Below are 20376 nucleotides of genomic sequence, written 5' to 3'. Positions count from 1 at the left end.
CCATTGCAAAGAAGGAGACTCCACCACCCTTCCAGGTAGCCTTCTCCACCTCAGGACAGCTCTGACCATCAGGAAGCTCTTCCTAATGTTCAGATGGAATCTCTTTTCCTGTAGTTTGAAACCATTGCTCCGTCTCCTAGTCTCTGGAGCCCTGGAAAACAAACCTGTCCCCTCTTCAACGTGACATCCTTTCAAAGATTAAAACATGGCTATCGTGTCCCCTCTCAACCTTCTTTTTGTAAGGCTAAACATTCCCAACTCCCTAAGACACTCCTTGTAGGACATGGTTTCCAGACTTTTAACCATTTCAGTCGCCCTACTCTGGACACGTTCCAGGTTGTCAACATCCTTTTTGATTTGAGGTGCCCAGAACTGGACACAGTACTCCAGGTGAGGTCTGACTAATGTAGAATAGAGTGGTACTACCACTTCCCTTGATCTAGACACTATACTCCTATTGATCCAACCAAGAATTGCATTGGCTTTCTTGGCAGCCGCATCACCCTGCTGACTGTTGCTCAGCTTGTGGTCTACCAAGACTCCTAGATCCCTTTCACAGGTCTCTTCCATCCTATATCTGTGCAGTTCATTTTTTCCGCACAGCTGCAGGACCTGTTGATATTCATTTTGTTAGTTTTGGCCCATGACTCTCATCTGCCAAGGTCATTTTGAATTTTAATGTTAATTTTTTTCTTAAATTAATTGTTTTAATTAATATAGTAACTGTATTTTTAATGATTATATGTATTTTATATTGATTTTTATGTTGTAAGCCGCCCCGAGTAGACATGGTCTAGAGGGGCGGGGTATAAATTTAATAAATAAATTAATAAATAAATAAATAAATCCTGTCCTCTGGGGAATTAGCAGCCCCTGTCAATTTGCTATCATCTGCAAATGTGATCGGCATACTCTCTATTCCTTTATCCAAGTAACTGATAAAGACGTTGAATAACACAGGACCCAGAACGGAACCCTGGGGCACTCCACTAGTCACCTCTTTCCAGGATGAAGGGGAGCCGTTTGTGATCACCCTTTGGGTTCGGTCAGTCAACCAATTACAAATCCACTAAACAGTAGCACTGTCTGTCCCACATTCTACTAGCTTCTTTGCAAGAATTTTGTGAGGATCCTTGTTGAAGGCCCTACTGAAATCAAGATACACTACACACAGTGTTCCCTTCATTCTCCAGGCCTGTAAGTCTATCGAAAAAAGAAACCAAATTATTTATTTATTTATTGGACTTATATACCGCCCCATAGCGCTACAAGCACTCTCCGGGCGGTTTACAATTTTTTTTAATTATACAGGCTACACATTGCCCCCCCAGCAAGCTGGGTACTCATTTTACCGACCTCGGAAGAATGGAAGGCTGAGTCAACCTTGAGCCGGCTACCTGGGATTTGAACCCCAGGTCGTGAGCACAGTTTTAGCTGCAGTACAGCGTTTTAACCACTGCGCCACGAGGCTATTAGTCTGCCATTACTTGTTTTTGAGAAACCCATTTTGACTTCTAACAATGACAGCATTGCTTTCTAAGTAATTACAAACTGTCTGCTTAATTATGTTCTCTTGAGTCTTTCAGGAATTGATGTCAGACTGACAGGCAGATAATTTGCCCTCTTCCCATCTGTGGGGACTTCCCCTGTTCTCCAAGAATTCTCAAATATTATTGCCAACGGTTCTGATATTACTTCTGCCAGTCCTTTTAATATCCTTGGATGGAATTCGTCTGGCCCAGGAAACTTAAATGCATCCAAGGTAGCCAGGCAATCCTGTACTACTTCTCTACCTATTCTGTGCTGCATTTCCCGCACTGCATTTCACCTGCTCTTCCTCCCTCAGGTAGGAAAAAACTGAGGCAAAGAAGGTGTTGAGTAGTTCTGCCTTTTCCCTGTCCCCTGTTAGTAATTGGCCATCATCTCCACGCAGAGACTCCATTGTTTCCTTCTTTTTCCTTTTAATGCTGACATAACTAAAAAAAATCCCTTTTTTACCTTTAAACTCTCTAGCAAGTCTAAGTTTGTGCTGTGCTTTAGCTTTTCTTAACATCCCCCTACATCTATTGGCTATTTGCTTGTATTCCTCTTTGCTGCTTTCCCCGTTTTTCCATTTCTTCCACATTTTTTTTAATCTTAAATGAGTTGAAATTTCTTTAGTCATCCATTCCGTTTCTTTAGACATCTCCCATTTTTCCTTCTTGTTGGAACAGTCTCAGATTGTGCCTATACCACATCAGTTCTTGGGAGGCGGAGCGAGGGCAGAGAGAGCAGAGGGAATCTCAGGGCTCTGGGAACCCCTGTGGAAACTCCAGGTCAGCAGACACTCTCCCTAGCAGTGGAAGGGGGGGCAAGATCCTACAGGAGAGTAGGGCTGTCAGCAAACGATCACCGGAAAACTTCAAATTCAGACAGCAATCTCTCTTCCTGACAAATTCCTTTCTCAAGCATCTGACCAGGGAATGCAACTTGCCAGGCACGTTGGACAACTTACTACTCCCTATACCACCCCATGGCTGATGTGCAATGTTTTCCAGCAAAAATAGTGCACATCTTTATTAAATATGGTCCATCCTGCTAGTTTGGCACATCGCCTGGCAGCCATTGATACTGATGATATATCCTGCTAGTTTGGTACACAGTCTGTGTAGATTCAATAAGATTTTGAATTCAAATAATGTATGATTTCTTTCCTTTCAAATCAAGGGGTTATGTTGGCATGTATAATTTTTTTTTGGGGGGGGGTGATAAATCTACCTTAGTACATGCACTTGTAATCTCAAGATTAGACCACTGTAATGCGCTCTACGTGGGGCTGCCTTTGAGGCTGCTGCGGAAACTACAGGTGGTGCAGAATGCTGCGGCCAGACTTATCAGTGACGTGAAAAAATACCAACATATTTCTCCCACTCTGGCCGCACTGCATTGGCTGCCCATCCGTTTCTGCGTTGACTTCAAAGTGCTGATGCTTTCGTATAAAGCCCTAAACGGCTTAGGGCCTCAATACTTGGCGGAACGCCTTCTTCCACCACGTTCTACCCGTGTCACTCGGGCGAGTCAGGAGGTGAGGCTGAGGAGCCTAACGCCGAGGGAGGCCCGGAAAGAAAAGACAAGAAATCAGGCCTTCTCGGCGGTGGCTCCTCGCCTCTGGAATAACCTTCCCCCTGACATTCGCGCCGCCCCCTCGCTGGGTATCTTTAAAAAACAATTAAAAACACTGATGTTCCGACAGGCCTTCCCCACTGCCAATTCCTGACCTTCCTATTTTTCCTTTGCACTAGTCTTCATTTCACTTCGTTCTTGCCTTTCCTCTATTTTAAAATTGTATTAATTTTCATTGTAAATTGTCACTGTTGTAAGCCGCCTAGAGTGGTCCTATGTGATTCAGATAGGCGGGATATAAATTAAATAAATAAATAAATAAATAAATAAAAAACTTCCCTGACCCCTGCTCTATTACCATCTCCACACAAGAATTGGAGGTTGTTCATGACTTTGTGTACCTTGGCTCAACCATCTCTGACACCCTCTCTCTAGATGTCGAGCTGGATAAATGCATCAGGAAAGCAGCTACCATGTTCTCAAGACTCACAAAGAGAGTATGGCTTAACAAGAAGCTGACGGCATATACCAAGATCCAGGTCTATAGAGCCTGTGTCCTGAGCACACTCCTCTACTGGTCCTGGACCCTTTGTGCATGACAGGAGAGGAAGATGAACACCTTCCATATGCATTGTCTCCGATACATTTTTGGTATCACCTGGCAGGTCAAAGTCCTAGGACGAGCTGGAATTTTTAGCATATATACATTACTGAAACAGCGACGTCTACATTGGCTTGAGCATGTCATGAGAATGGCTGATGGTTGGATTCCAAAAGATCTCCTGTATGGAGAATTAGTGCAGGGACATTGCCCCAGAGGGAGACCACAAGTGTGATACAAGGACATCTGCAAGTGGGATCTGAAGGCCTTAGGAATGGACCTCAACAGATCGAAACCTTGACATCTGAGTGTTCAGCCTGAAGGTAGGTGTTGCATCATGATCTCTCCCAATTTGGAGAGACACTTGTCCAGCAGGCTGAGGCAAAAAGGCAGTCATGAAAGCAGCAAAATCAGGGAGCTGGACAGGGAAGAGATTGCACTTGTCTTCATTGTGGAAGGTATTGTTGTCATGGTTTAGGATATGGAAGCTAGAATGTAATTGCTAAATGGGATTTGTAGTCATGGAATGGTGTAGAAAGAATCCATCTTGGTCTGTGTCATTTTACTAGAAGCATCGAGATGCTGTTTTTCCCTTACAGCTAGTTAGGAATGTTATCTTATAGCTAGCTTTGCCAAGGCCGAAGATGAAGAGCCAAAGCCATAACAATGGGGAAGAATGTCAACAACACCTGCAATCTCAAGAGAAAGGGAGGAGGAGAGAGACGAGCAGTCCTTTGTCCTGATTGGTGAACAGCACTGGAGAGTGAAGAAGGGGGGTGTTCCAGCATGAGAAGAAAATGACAGGATGTTCCAGAGAGAGAGAGAGAGAGAGAGAGAGAGAGAGAGAGACTCTTTTTGGACTCTTTTTTGGATTTTTGGAATTATGGATTTTTGGACTTTACCTTGGATTATAGATTTTTGAATGGACTTTGGAGTTCCCAGAAATTTGCTAGGATGTAGTTCATAGTAGGAGAATAAAAAGGGAGGCTCTGCCTTACCTATTTTTCTTAGTTAGTAATTTTCTTATTTTATTTTTGTAGCTGGGATTTGCTAAATTTCTAACTACCTTAGTTATGGAAATGATTTTGAATGCTATGCTTTGCAATAAACTGAATTTATTTAAATCTTTATTTTTCTAATAAAACAATAATACTTAAAAGCTGATGCTTGGTCTCTTGAACAGATAACCTGCTACCATATTTAATTTGTTTTCTAACAGGCCACAAACTAAGCTACTTTGAGTCCAGTATTTTCATGAGTTCTGAGAGTTCTGGATAATTATAATTTGGTTTCTCAGTGGTTTTTAATTGGGAATAGACTTGGGAAAGAGTGCCAGTGGGACAGCCTGGTTGAGACAAGGACTCATCTCAACTCAATTAGGGGTCAACTGGACTTGGAACGGGAAATTGTTACCTTACAATAAATTTATACCCAAGAAATAGAAATGGCACATTCTTTTAAGAACTAGATGCAGGAGATTCAAATGAACATTATTAATCAATTTACAGATCAGATCAAAGCCCAAACTCTAGAAATTAAGGCAGTAATGTCAGGACTCAAACAGGACGTGGAACGGACTATTCAGAAGAAAGACCAATTCACCAAAGCAGTGGGAGTAGCAGAAAAAGAAAATTTAGAATCAAGACTGAAGAAAGACAAAATAATGGACTTTTATGAGAGGAAGGTCCAGGTGGATAAACTGTGGATTTATACTAGTGAGAAGATCATCTTTTTGTAGTGCATCTTTTTGTAAGAAGAGAATTTTGAGAACGAAAGTGTGAAAGCAGTGATGATGAAAGGGATACAAAATTTTGGCTAAAATATAGACACAGATGATTGGATTCGAATGTGGAATGATAACTATAGACGGATTAAATCAGTAAACCTGAGATAAAATGTTTTAAAGATGTTCTATAGATGGCATTTTAAAATTGGCAATAAAGGGTGTTAGCGATTAGAAATTCATGTTAAAAACGTTGGCAGCAACTTCAGACACTCTTTTACATAGGTGAGGGAAATGTGACAAAAGGAAAATGATAGTGGAGATAGATAAAAAAGAGATATTACACAAGGAATTACACAAGTAAATATAGCCTTTAAACCAGAAATGCTCTTGTTGAATATAAGGCCACAAATTGTTTATTTTAAAAGATATGTATATGCTGTTTTCCCAAAAATAAGACATAACCTAAAAATAAGCCTTAGTATGATTTTTGAGCATGGTAGTAATATAACCCCTACTCCAAAAATGAGCCCCAGTTAAGTGAAATCCCGTCCTCCACCCTTGTGCAGCGACCAGAAGATGACATGACTGTATCTGAATAAATGTAGATCTTTGTACAGGAAAAAAATGAAACATCCCCTGAAAGTAAGCCCTAATGCCTTTTTTGGGAGCAAGAATTAATATAAGACCCTGTCTTATTTTCGGTGAAACTGAGAGGAGAGTGTGTGTGGCAAGGCTACTTAAGCCACCTCTGGAAATCTCGCTTACCTTGCAAATCCTGGAAGGATCTGGGATTTGGTTATTGGTTTTTGTTCCTAAAAAAGCGAAGAGAATTCAGCTCAGTCTCGCCCCTTCCTAGGAGAAAAGAAAAATAGAAAAGATCAGCCTGGAGCCTTTATGGATAAACTAAATCAAAAACGTTTCCTTCTGGAATGTGCCATCCTCATGTTTCTATTGAACGGGGCTCCATCCCCTCTCTCCTCTTCAGGCAGCAGAACAAGAAGAACAGAAAGAAAGAAAGAAAGAAAGAAAGAAAGAAAGAAAGAAAGAAAGAAAGGAAGGAAGGAAGGAAGGAAGGAAGGAAGGAAGGAAGGAAGGAAGGAAGGAAGGAAGGAGGGAAGGAGGGAAGGAGGGAAGACAGGAGGGAGGGAGGGAGGGAGGGAGGGAGGGAGGGAGGGAGCATCTCATGCTGGGCTCCGAGATAAAAGCTCCCCCGTCCCAGTGAGGAGGGGGCAACAGCAGGGAACCAGAGAGCAACAGGATCTTCTTCCCACAAAGACCTGTGATGAAAGCAGCAGCATACAAGAGTGTATTTTTCCCACTATTTATTAAAACTTTTTACTCCACCTTTCACTTTTAAAAGGACCCAAAGCAGCTTATGTAAAGTTTTAAAAAACACAAGATTTAAAATTTAAAAACAGGAAGTCTAGAAATTTTTAAAAAGAATCCAACCAAAGCTACAGTAAGAATGGTAAACAAAATGAATATCTAAAAAACACCAGAGTCCGTGTCATGTAGTGGACCAAGGATTCAACCAGGCGCCCTGTTCTCACGGGACCGTTCGTTATTTTTTCTCACCCTAAGGATCCCAATGCAGGCGTCGTCTCCAAAGGAGCTCCTCAGCATCGGTGCCAAGGGCCCGGTGTTGTGGGGTTGCCAACCCAAGGCGGGCAGAGCTCAGGTCTCAGGACTTTTCTCACCTGGCTTTCTTGAAGTACAGAATGCATGTGTGATTACACTTTGCTTCCCCTTCCCATTGTGTAACGAATTCCAAGAGAGGGCGGTCACTCCCACCACTTCAACCTCATTAACAAGGTCCTCCCTGTTGGCGAAGATGAGATCTAAAATAGCTGTTCCCCTTGTTGCCTCTTCCACTTTCTGGACCATGAAATTGCCTGCAAGCCCAGAAAGGAATTTGTTGGACCTTGTGCTCTTGGCAGCATCTAACAGCCAATAAATATCAGGATAGATGAAATCTCCCATTACTTCTGCATCTATCCCTGTTTAATGTGTGGCCATCTGCTCCAGGAAGGCGTGAGGCTATCTGTGCATGGACCAATCTGGGGAGTGACAATTGCATCCAGGCAGGGAAGTTAGCAGATTGTTTAAGAGGGAAGTGGATTGGACCATGGGCACTTTCTGGTTCTCCATTGACAGCATTGGGTCCAGAAGAACGCCCAGTGTGTGTTGGGACCCACGCAAATCACAGACATCGGGGGCTCCCAGTTGGAGGACCCTGTCTTGTTTGGGTTCAGCCTTAGTCTATTGTCCCTTTTATCCTCCCATTGAAGGAGTAGGTGGGAACAGAAATGACATTCCATCTTAATTATCATCAGAATCTGAAGTACATGTTGATGGTGCAAAGCAAAACTCCCTACTGTGGCTTATCTGTTAAGGAGGAAGAGGGGAGGCTTGAAGAGGAACCCCCACACCCCAAATCCGGATGACCAAGTTTTATCAAGACGATAACCTGCTGGGCCAGTGAAACTGAGAGGAGAGTGCGTGTGGCAAGGCTACTTAAGCCACCTCTTCAAATCTCGCTTACCTTGCAAATGTTGGAGGGATCTGGGATTTGGTAATTGGTTTTTGTTCCTAAAAAAGCGAAGAGAATTCAGCTCAGTCTCGCCCCTTCCTAGGAGAAAAGAAAAATAGAAAAGATCAGCCTGGAGGCTTTACGGATAAAGCAAATCAAAAACGTTTCCTTATGGAGTATGCCTTCCTCATGTTTCTATTGAACGGGACTCCATCCCCTCTCTCTCCTTCAGGCAGCAGAACAAGAGGAAAAGAAAGGCAGCCGACAAAGAAACCACAGTAAGGGAGGGAGGGAGGGAGGGAGGAAGGAAGGAAGGAAGGAAGGAAGGAGCATCTCATGCTGGGCTCTGAGATAAAAGCTCCTAGTGAAGTGGGGGCAACAGGAGAGAACCAGAGAGCAACAGCACTTTCTCCCCACGAAGACCTGCGATGAAAGCATCAGCATAAAAGAGTGTATTTCTCCCGCTCTTTATTTTAAAATGTTTTACTTCACTTTTTGCCTTTAAAAGCAGCTTATGTAAATTTTTAAAACACAAGATTTAAAATTTAAAAACAGGAAGTCTAGAAATCTTTAAAAGAATCAACCCAATACTACACTAAGAATGGTAAAAAATGAAACACCAGAGCCCGTGTGATGTAGTGGACCGAGGGTTGGACCAGGCCCCCTGTTCTCACGGGACCCTTCGTTATTTTTGTCACCTCATGGATCCCAAAGCAGGGTGTGCCCTTTGTGCCAAGGGCCTTGTGTCGTGGGGTTGCCAACCCAAGGCGGGCAGAGTTCAGGTCTCAGGACTTTTCTCACCTGCTCTCTTCCAACCCCCCCAACCTTGCTTAGGCTTCACTCTTCCCTTTGACCTCACTCCAAATCTCACAGGGGCTTGGAAAGGCATCAACCGAGGGTGGGGGGGTGTCTTGGTGTTGGCTGCCCCTGCTGTAAAGAAAAGAATTTCACAATCACTTGGTCTGCAACGGACCCTTAAGAGCCATTCACTCCACAAAAGACCTGCTGGGAGAGTGAACGCTCCAGAAGGAGGCTGGGTTGCCTTCCGGTCCTTCTTTCCTCCTGCCCTCCATGTGGAAATGACCAGAGCTCCTTTGGCCTCTTTCCAAAGCCCCCTTTGCTCCACCCCATGGACAGCCATGAATTGGAGGCAGGAGGGAGAATCCTTAGGAAGGAGAGGCAGGTCTTTTGCACAGTCCATGGTCCTGAATTGTGCCCTGACTGTTGCTGGGGAGATCTCCCCTTTCAGCCTCTGCTAAGAAACATCCCAGGGAGGAAAATCCACCACCTTCTTCTCTGTCCTGCTTCTCCCATGCCTGCCTTTGGGAAAAAGATGGTCTGTGTTCAGAAGCAACACAACAAGGAAACCGCTAAGTGGGGGGGGGAGGTAGTCCCCCCACTTGCAGTTGGTCGTCAGCTCAGGATCTGTTCTTGAGATGGATTGGGTTACCTCGCCTCTCTACCAGATCCTGCAGGGGGGAAAAAAACACAAATACACACAGAGAGAGTGTGTGCTAAAGAGCAAGAGGTCCGGCAGACGTTCCCCCTCGGAGGGTAGGTGCAGGGAGGAAAACCCACTTCTCCTGCCCATCCCGGCTCCTCCACCTCCTGCCTGCCCCCCCCAGCGCCACCCCACTTTCCTCCCCAGCCCCACCTGGGACTTTTTTTTCTTTAAGGGAGGGAGGGAGGGTTGTCCTAGGTCATTAGAAGGAAGGGGGGGAGATGGGAGGCAAGTTCCTTTGTTTCCATCCACCGGATGCTCTCAGGATTCAGGGGAAGGCAGGGGCTCCTTAACCCTCCCCTCCCTACATACACATACAGACACACACGCACACACTCGATGAAGCCCTAGGGCCTTGCAGGGGGTTTGGTCTCCCTGCCTCTGGGGGTGGGATCTGGGCTACAGAGATCCTCTCTCCCCCTTGGAACCCCCCCTTCTCCTCCCTCCCGAGGAGACCCGGAGGAAAAAAAAATGCCTTGCACGAAGGTCGAGCAGGTTAAACCACAATCGGGCACCATCGGCAATACCCGGAGAAGCAGCCCCCCCCTCCCCGAGACTGATTCAACCCCCCTAAGAAAATCTCACCCCCCCCGATCTGCCCCCCCTCCAGCGCCCACCTCCGTCCAGGTCCCGATCCGGGAGGCGCCCCAAGATACCCGTTTCTCTCCAGGAATCCTTTCGCGCCGAAGGGGAAGAGGCAGGCGCAGCGATTCCCGCTTCCGGTTCCTGCTCGCCCGTCCAGGGGAGGGGCTCTTCCTTCGCCTTCGTAGCTCTATGTTCCTCCCCTTCCCCCCTCCTGCACGAAATGGGGGGGGAGGAATGGCAGGAACAAGGCGGGAGGGGGGTTGTTTGAAGGGTACAAAGGCTCCAAAGAGGAGGAAAATGGCGGTAGTGCGGAGCTTCCTCCGGGCGGCCCAAGTTATTCCACTTTTGGTGGAAGGAAAAACTCAAACGAGACACAAGAGTTCCCGTCACCAGAGTCTCTGTTCACAAATATTTGAAGAGAGAGAAAGGAGACAAACGAGCAGGGAGTTCAGCCTCTCAGACCGACCCGGATTGTGTCTCTCCTTCCAAAGGGAGACTCACAACAGCTGAGAAGTGACGTCACATCACCTTCTCCCATCATCTACCTGCACAGCAGGACTCTTCACTTTGTCCTTGATAAGAATTACACAGCTAATATTATGTTGTTTGAGGTTTTCTTCAGTAATCTCCACAGAGAGAGCAAAAACAAAGACTCTGGACACAGGAGACGTTCCTTTCACCAAGTATTTACAAACCTCAGAACTGGCAAATCCGCAGTTCCTTCAGATATATTAAGGAGCTCCTCCTCCATACATACATACATACATCCAACCCAACACATGATCTTAATCAGCACCTTGCTTATATATTATATTCTGTTGCAATAATGATACAGCATATTGAACTCTCCCCACAAACCACCAAGGCAATTCCATATTGTATTTTACACAAAATACTGACAGCCCTCATTAATTCCATCTGCTCTGTTTCACTTTTACTGCACATCTCTTTTTTTGTTAATAAATTCTAACTGCATTACAATAGCAAAACCTTGACCATCTCTTCCTTCACAGTTCTTGTTGGCCCAGCACAGACCTGCCCTGTTTGGCTCATGAAACTTCAGGGAGTGGGGTGGGGTGGGCAGTTGAGTCCTGCCACTGGACGTCTTATCTACAGAATCAGGAGGATGTCCAGTGGCCAGGACTCACCTGCCGGAGAACCTCACCTGGAGGACGGAGAATCCTCCCAAATCGATAGGGGTCTGGATTGTGACAGGGCACTCGATCTGGGCAGGAGCTCAAACTGGTCTTGCAAGGGGGGAACCCAGTCTAGCCCCAAAGGGAGCGGCCATGAGGAAGGGACAATAAGCTTCTGTGGAAAGGAAAAACTACCTCGCTTTGCCATGACTGTAGAAAGGGTTGGTACCCTTAGCTCTGGGTCTCTGGTTGGCTAGTAACCCCCACAAATGTGGATTGGTATTTGCTGTGCCCTGCTTAATAAAACCAGTTCAAGGAAAATTCATCTGCTGACTGTTATCCGAAAGGGCACAATATTCATGACTTAGTTGTTTAAAATGTGTTTCTTCCTTTCATGCATTTCTATACTGCTCACATAGTGCTGTAGGCGTCCTTCACTCTCGAGAGACTATGGTAACGTGATCTGAATAGAGGTCTTGGAACAGTGTCTAGTGTGGCTAAGAAGGCCAATTTGAGAGTAACAATTCCTTCCACACTAAAGACACTCTGTCCCCTGTCCAGCTCCCTGATTTTGCTGGTTTTGGGACTGCCTCTTTCTGTCGGCCTGCTAGACAAGGGTCTCTTCAAACTGGGAGAGGCCATGCTGCACCGCCTGCCTCCAGGCTGAACAGTCAGATGTCAAGGTTTCCCATCTGTTGAGGTCCATTCCTAAGGCCTTCAGATCCCACTTGCAGATATTCTTGTATTGCAGCTGGGTTCTCCCTCTGGGGTCATTTCCCTGCACTAATATTCCATACAGGAGATCCTTTGGAATCCAACCATCAGCCATTCTCACCACATGCCCAAGCCAATGTAGATGTCGCTGTTCCAGTAATGTATGCATGCTGAAAATTCCAGCTCGTTCTAGGACTACTCTATTTGGAACTTTGTCCTGCCAGGTTATACCAAAAATCTGTCGGAGACAAAGCATGTGGAACGTGTTTAGCTTCCTCTCCTGCCGTGCACAAAGGGTCCAGAGCTCACTGCAGTATAGGAGTGTGCTCAGGACACAGGCTCTATAGACCTGGATCTTGGTGTATGCCATTAGCTACTTATTGAGAAATACTCTCTTTGAGAGTCTAGAGCACTTGGTAGCTGCTTTGCCAATGCGTTTATCCAGCTCAGCATCCAGAGAGTGTGTGTCAGAGATCATTGAGCCAAGATACACGAAATCATGAACAACCTCCTATTCCTGTGTAGAGATGGTAATAGAGGGAGGTGAGTCCACACCCTAACCCATGACTTGTGTTTTCTTCAGGCTGACTGTTAATCAAAAGCCTTGGCAGGCCTTACTAAAACAATTCATGAGTTGTTGGAGGTCTTCAGCAGAGTGGGCAACAACAGCTGCAACACTGGCAAAGAAGTCCCGCATGCATTTCAGCTGGACTTTGCTCTTTGCTCTCAATCTAGAGAGATTAAAGAGCTTTCCCTCTGATCTAGTCGGGGTAGACACCTTCTGTTGCAGTTCCTAAAGAGTGCTTCTGCATGACAGCAAGAAACAAACAAATAAAAAACTGAAACAGAGTCTGCGCAAGGACACAGCCCTGTTTCACTCCGCTTCGGATGTCGAAGGGATCTAATGTTGAGCCAGAAAGGACCTGATAATATTAAGGAGTCGACGTAGACATCCAATCTTGGGAAGTAGTTTAAAAAGATCATCCCTGCTGAACAAATGAAAGGCCTTTGTAAGATATGTTCCTGTTGCAACCCCAGACCTACTGGAGTATCCCACCCTGTAGTTATGCTGCCACCAACCATTCGCTTTACCAAGTCACCCAGACCAGGAATGGATTTTAATAAACAAAAGAACAAGGTTTATTGAAACAACAAACAGGGTAAATAAAAGGATCGGGTAAATAGGATACTGGAACTTGGTATAGTCCCAATCATACACATACAACAGATTGGTTCCCACGGAACACTTTAAGGTAACGCACAGACCCTGAACCTATCAGTTCTGGCTACCTAGATAGAAACCTGAACCTTTCAGGTATGTACTATCTGACGAACAGTTGTACCCAGTCTGACCCACAGACTCCAACTCCACTCCTCCACGTCAGCTCCCCTACGATGGACTTCCCCCAAATATATATACAGTACAGCTCCTCCCCCCTGATGTCCCGCCTTCCACTCCCCATAGGATGGAACCTTCCCACCAAACCCATGACAGACAGGTACCATCAGTGCTGTATGTGACACCTCCCCCCTTTATAAGTTGTTTTGCGGGGGGAAAGCTAAAGTGCTTTTCTCCAAAAAAACAACCAGGATCAAAACACATAAACAGTTATACATTATCATACAATCCCATAACCCATACTTACTCACTCTAGGTCAAACATATCACTTATGCATTTAAACATTAATATTTGCAATACATTAAGTTACCTTTATTAATACAAACCAAGCCTGTTCAATAAACAGGTACATTTAACTTTTGGTCACCAAAATATACACAGTCCATGGTTTCTTCGCCGTCTTCACTCGTCGGGTCTTCTTGACAAGGCGTCAGCAACACAGTTCATTGACCCTCTGACCACCTTCACTTCAAAGTCAAAATCTTGCAGGTTTAAAGCCCACCTCATAAGTTTACTATTATGGGTTTTCATTGTCTTTAACCACTGCAGTGGTGAGTGGTCAGTGCACAGAACAAAATGTCTTCCCCAGATGTAAGGTTTGGCCTTCTGAATCGCGTATACTATGGCCAGGCACTCCTTTTCCACGGTTGCCAAATGTCTCTCACCTTTCTGGAGTTTCCTACTCAGGTAGGACACTGGATGCTGGTCACCATTTTCATCCTCCTGGCAAAGAACTGCTCCTACCCCGCTGTTAGACGCATCGGTGTAGATGATGAACTCCCGGTCGAAGTCGGGAGCACGCAGCACTGGATAATGGATGAGCGCCTCCTTCAACCTCTGGAACGCCTCCTCACAGTCGCTGGTCCACGGGATGCGGTCATCAGTCTTCTTCCGCGTCAGATCGGTCATCGGAGTCGCCATCTCGCTAAACCTCGGGATGAACTTTCTGTAGTAGCCCACCAACCCAAGAAATGATTTGACTTTTTTCTTGGTGTTGGGTCTGGGCCAATCACGAATGGCTTCTATCTTGGCCTCTAGGGGTTTGATCACTCCTCCCCCTACTATGTGACCCAAGTATTTTATTTCTGGGCTACCCAGCTGACACTTGCTTGCCTTTACTGTTAGCCCTGCTGCACTTAACCTCTGCAGCACTATCTCCAGGTGTTTCAGGTGATCTTCCCAGGTATTGCTGAAGATCCCTATATCGTCAATATAGGCCACAGTAAAGTCACTGAGCCCTGCTAAGGTCTGGTCCATCAGCCTTTGGAATGTGGCTGGTGCATTTCTGAGACCAAAACTAAGGACTGTAAACTCATATAGACCGAAAGGGCTGCAAAATGCGGTCTTTTCCTGATCCCTGGGATCAATCCTTAATTGCCAGTAACCCTTTACTAGGTCCAACGATGAAATGAACCGACAACCCCCTATGGTTTCAATCAGGTTGTCTAGCCTGGGCATTGGGTAGGCATCAGGAGTGGTTACGCGGTTTAATTTCCGGTAATCTACACAAAATCTAATGCTCCCATCAGGCTTGTCCACCAGGACTATCGGAGAGGACCAAGGACTAGAAGAGGGGACGATTATGTTCTCCCTAAGCATCTCGTCCAGCTCCTTCCGCACCTTGTCCCTATAGGGTCCCGTCACTTGGTATGGGGATACTGCTTGCGGGGGTGCATCCCCTGTGTGGATCCGATGCATCACTCCCTTCACTATCCCCGGCTTATTTGAAAAAACCTTATGATATTTAGTGAGCAGCACTTTTAGTTCTTGCTGCTGGTCTTGGGTGAGTGCAGGACTGATCTTCACGTCATCTGGGTTGTATTTCACTTCCCCTCTACCCTCCCAGAAGGGCAATTCAGCTTCCTCACTCTCAGCTGCTTTTATGGCAAATAAAACCCTCTGTTCCCCTCTGTAGTAGGGTTTCAGGGCATTCACATGTACCACCCTCCGTGCTTGGTGTTCCTCCTGTTCTATAAGGTAGTTCAGGTCCGGCATCTTGGAAATGACCCTGTATGGTCCTGCCCATTTGAGCTGCAGTTTGTTCTGTTTGCAGGGCCTAAGCCAAAGCACTTCCTCCCCTGGGTTAAAGTGCCTCTCCCTGGCTTTCTGGTCATACCAGGTTTTCTGTCTGACCTTCTGAGCTTGCAGGTTTTCTGCTGCTAGCTCTAGGTTTCTCTTCAGGTCATTCATTAAAGTGTCTATATACGTCACAACATCTTGTGGGTCATCCTGGGTGATCTGCTCCCAATTCTGTTTGATTAAATCAAGTGGACCTTTTACTTTTCTCCCAAACAAAAGTTCAAACGGACTGAACCTGGTACTGGCTTGGGGCACTGATCGATAAGCAAACAAAAGGGATTGCAGCTTCTGGTCCCAATTGTTTGGATTCTCTGCCAAGTAAGCCCTAATCATGCGCATCAGAGTCCCATTGAACTTCTCCGTTAACCCATTACTTTCGGGGTGATAGGCAGTGGTTTCCTTGTGTTTAATTCCACAGATTTGCCATAACCGTTTCATGAGCTTTGATGTAAACGATGTGCCCAAATCTGTGATTATTTCTGAGGCAAATCCCATCCTGGACATATACCCCACCAAGGCATCTGCCACTGTGTTAGTTTCAACGTTAGTCAAGGGAATGGCTTCGGGGTACCTCGTGGCATGGTCCACAATGGTGAGAATGAACCAGTTCCCCCTCTTTGTGGCCTTGGGCAAAGGTCCCACAATATCCACTCCTATACATTTGAACGGGGTGTCAATCACAGGCAAAGGGCACAACTTCGCTTTGGTCCTGTCACGGTTATTCCCCTGCATCTGACACACATCACATTGTTTACAGAACTCCTTGATCTGCTTCCCTATGTCAGGCCAGTAAAAATTTTGTGTGATTCTCTGCTGTGTTTTGTTCACCCCTAAGTGCGCAGCAAACATGTCAGAGTGCCCCCTTTGTAAGATCATGGGGTGATACTTTTCAGGTACCACTAGCTGACTTCTGATCCCATCTCCCCCTTTTGAGATATTCATCAGGGTCTCTCTATATAAAATTCCCCTTTTCTCGTGAAATCTCGCTGGGGTTTCAGGTGTTAGCTGGGTGTCTGTCACCTTTTCAAAACACTTTCGGAGAGTGGCGTCTGCCTTTTGCTCTTGGCCAAATTTGCTGTCCGTGGTTAAGGTTTCTGCCACAGCTTCGGGACTACCCTCATCTGCTTCAGCCTCGGGCTCTTCAGTACCCCCCTGAACTGTCCCCGTGGTAGCTTGTGAGTGTGTAATCACTAGCACCCGTTTCACATGTTCAGCCAGGTCATTTCCCACGAGCACGGCTGCTGGCAGAGTCGATGAAATCGCTAGACGCTAAATTCCCCTCCAGCCTTGAAAGCTCACAGGTACCTCAGCTACTGGCAGTGAGATCACCTGCCCCTCAATCCCTGCCACCTTCAGGCTCTCATTTGGGATTATATGCTTCCTAGGAATAATGTCTGGATGGCACAGGGTCACCTGGGAACAAGTATCCCTTAGCCCCCTATACTGATGGTCAACTATTCCTACGTCCATCCCAGCGGTCTCAAACAATTGCGAATCTGTCCTAACTAGTAAGCAGCGCTTGACCTCCACAAGAGGACCATTTTCCCCAGCCTGATCAGCAGATGTAACTGGTCCAGAGTGAGTCGCCATGGCAACAGGCTCCCTCAGTGGCAAGGAGCTTTGCTCTGTCTGGACACAGAACACAGCTTTTGGCTTGGTTCCACTCAAATCATGAGGCAAATTTCCCTTTAGCTGCTTTAATTTCTCACACTCTGAGATTAGATGGCCCTTTCCTTGACAGAAATAACATTTTCTGCTGTACTTGGAGTCTTTCTCATCTGTTTTTGGGTTTCCCTCCAAAATCTGAGGTCTTGGTGGTTTCATGTCCGAGGGCTTCCCTTCAACATGGGCCCCTCCCCCTTGCTGGTTTTTCCCTGGTCCCTGAGAGTACCTGCTGTAGGTTTCTTTGGGCTTACCCACAGTTTTCCCCTCAGCACCTAAGGGCTTCCTTATTTGGGAAATAAAATCTGCGATCTCCGCCGCTTCTGTCACCGTTTTAGGTTTCCTCTCTCTCACATGGAACTTTAGTTCCCCATGCAGGACTGAATAAAATTGTTCCAGCGCTATCAGGTCTTTGAGCTGCTGGAAGGTCTCTGTCCCCTCCTGAGACATCCATTTCTCTAGCAACCTCACCAGTTGGGCCCCCACTTGGGTAAAAGTCTGCTCTGGTTTTTTTGTGAGTGACCTGAATTTTTGCCTCAGCTGTTCAGCATTTATCCCATGCCGGGCAAACACCAGTTTCTTAAACTCAGCGAAGTCCTTCAGCAGTTCCACTGGCATCTCTGCATAGACTTCTGCCAGGCTGCCACTGATTAAAGATCGCATAATGGTCATCTTCTCAGTTTCCCTTACTGAGAAGTCCACAAACGCTCTTTTCACGAGGGAAAAGAACACCTCAGGGCAATCTCCCTTGTTGTACACAGGGAATTTCTTCAAGTCAGTTTTAGACAGGCTGCCTTCCCCATTCCCTGGGTTCCCCTCATTATTATTGTTATTCCTATTTCTACTCATTATTTCCAGCTTCTTCAGCTCAAACGCCATTCTTTCTAACTCCAACTGTCTCTGTTTCTTTTCCCTTTCCATTTCAAATTGTCTTTGTTTCTCTTCCCTTTCTATTTCAAATTGTCTTTGTTTCTCCCTTTCCCTTTCCTCCATTTCTCTCACCCTCAGTTCATGCTGTTGGGCTAGGAGCATTTTTCTGAGTTCTGAGGTCAGTTCTCCCGTGCTCTCATCCTGCACTGAGCCAAATTCCTCCTCAGAACCTTGGTCTCCCTGTGGTTCTCTCACTGCCCCCATTTCTGCCATTTGGCTTCGAGTCAAGGGCATAATCCCCCAGAACAGGCTGCCTTCAAAAGTCACGCCTCAAAATAAAACGACGACTTTTTTTCCTTTTGCCTCAGAAACAGCCTTCTATAGACTGCTACTGTTCCTCCAGCACCAACTTGCAACTGTTGCCAGGTAGAATCCACCCCCTCTGCTAGGCCTCTCAGCAGACAGGCTAGATCACTGTTACTTCACGCAGCTTTGCCTCAGCCCTTTCCCGCCAAACGGGTTGCCTCAGAGCTCCCTAATCTAGTCCCCCAATCTGAGTTTGCACGTTCTTCCACTAGCCTACCTCCCCGTGAGGTAAGCCTAGAAGATTACCTACGCGCACTCAGATTTTCCCTGACTAGACCCCCCTTGCTCTGGGCACACTTGCCAAGGCTTTGCTGGACCACTGGGCAACTGGACCAGTCGTATCCCACCGCTGGACACCAATAAATGTTGCAACCCCAGACCTACTGGAGTATCCCACCCTGTAGTTATGCTGCCACCAACCATTCGCTTTACCAAGTCACCCAGACCAGGAATGGATTTTAATAAACAAAAGAACAAGGTTTATTGAAACAACAAACAGGGTAAATAAAAGGATCAGGTAAATAGGATACTGGAACTTGGTATAGTCCCAATCATACACATACAACAGATTGGTTCCCACGGAACACTTTAAGGTAACGCACAGACCCTGAACCTATCAGTTCTGGCTACCTAGATAGAAACCTGAACCTTTCAGGTATGTACTATCTGACGAACAGTTGTACCCAGTCTGACCCACAGACTCCAACTCCACTCCTCCACGTCAGCTCCCCTACGATGGACTTCCCCCAAATTTATATACAGTACAGCTCCTCCCCCCTGATGTCCCGCCTTCTACTCCCCATAGGATGGAACTTTCCCTCCAAACCCATGACAGACAGGTACCATCAGTGCTGTATGTGACAGTTCCCTACTTTTCTCCTGTAATTGTCTGAGGGAAAATATCATGTGAATGGTGGATCTGTTAGCTGGAAACCCACACTGTGATTCCGATATACTCTGTCTGCAAGCACCTTGGAGTCCCTTAAGCACAACACGGGCAAGCAGCTTCCTGACAATACTGAGAAGAGAGATGCCATGGTAGTTATTGCAGTTGCCTCTGTTGCTTTTGTTCTTGTCACCAAGCATCCTTTGCTCAACTCCATCGTGATCGAAGCTACCCAATACAAGTTGCATACTCGATCATCGGTTACACCCATTGACAAAGAGGGAAAGAAAACAGACACCTTGGGCAAAAAGCTCTATGCCTTTGCTGCCTTACTAATCAAGTAACGAACTACCAAGCGGCCATGGGAGCTTACCAGAAACATCTTTGGGATAAAATACTCCCGATGTTACAAACCTTGCCTGATCCTTCTAAAACTGACGCCCTCAACGTCTCCGAAGAGGCTTACACCCTCACCAGGCAACAGAGGTTCGCCGTGAAACACAAGGCCAATACCGCCTCCAAGTCTATAACTGTCAGACGACACGCGTGGCTTAGAATGGCTAATATCCTTGATGACACCAAAACTAAAATCGAAGATCTTCCCTTCGATGCCATTGGATTATTTAACTCCAAAACTGATGAGATTGTGGAGAACATTCATAAAATGAGGAAGACAGCAAAATCTTACGTTCCATACCAGTCATATCGGTACCACAAACAGGCCTACAAAAAGCCTCTGTATCAATCTTCTACTCAGTACCAACCATTTCGGTACAACAAACAACAGCAGGACCGGACCTATCAACCCCAACAGTCCACTGCTCCGCTGTTCAAGCAACAACGGCTGACTGAATTCTCATGAACCCCTTTACCAAACTCAGTTAAAACTACTCCATTTTCCATGCCACTGCATTTGGAAATTTCGTCTGTTTTCCAAAGGGGCTATAATCAGAGTATGTTCCTCAGACACCAGCGAGGGCTTTTTCCCTTGCTGCTTTGCAGTCCCCAAAAAGGACGGTGGTATAAGACCCATCATGGATCTCAGAGACCTCAATCAGTACATATTATACAAGAGGTTCCGTATGTTGACTCTTGACTCCATTCTCCCTCCTTTGTCTCAGGGAAACTGGTTCGTCACTGTGACAGCCTCCTCACACGTCACAAAGGAGCTGCCACGTCACTCTCACACCCACACTTTATTCACGCTGCCACCAACCA

General features: G+C 46.1%; 1 protein-coding gene across 8 annotated transcripts in view; it reads right to left on the bottom strand.

The window, feature by feature from the left end:
* The window catches only part of LOC144587361 (uncharacterized), a 56731-nt gene that overhangs the window by 5980 nt on the left and 30375 nt on the right, over window positions 1-20376 (bottom strand). For 2 of the 8 annotated variants that reach the window (XM_078387674.1, XM_078387677.1), the window contains exons 1-3: window positions 8761-9600; window positions 7972-8058; window positions 6195-6281 (exon numbers count right to left, since the gene is read on the bottom strand). The exons of 1 other annotated variant lie outside the window; for it this stretch is intronic. The gene's annotated coding sequence lies outside the window, so the exon portion shown is untranslated. Of the gene's footprint in view, window positions 1-6194; window positions 6282-7126; window positions 7322-7971; window positions 8059-8760; window positions 9601-10077; window positions 10277-20376 lie in introns of those variants that run through there. 5 more of the 8 variants (XM_078387675.1, XM_078387680.1, XM_078387676.1 and 2 more) reach the window with 4 other exon arrangements.

This window comes from Pogona vitticeps, chromosome 2 (genome assembly GCF_051106095.1).
Source record: "Pogona vitticeps strain Pit_001003342236 chromosome 2, PviZW2.1, whole genome shotgun sequence".
NCBI lineage: Eukaryota > Metazoa > Chordata > Lepidosauria > Squamata > Agamidae > Pogona > Pogona vitticeps.
The sequence above is the reverse complement of the archived record's forward strand: the minus strand, read 5'-3'. Positions and strand labels throughout refer to the sequence as shown.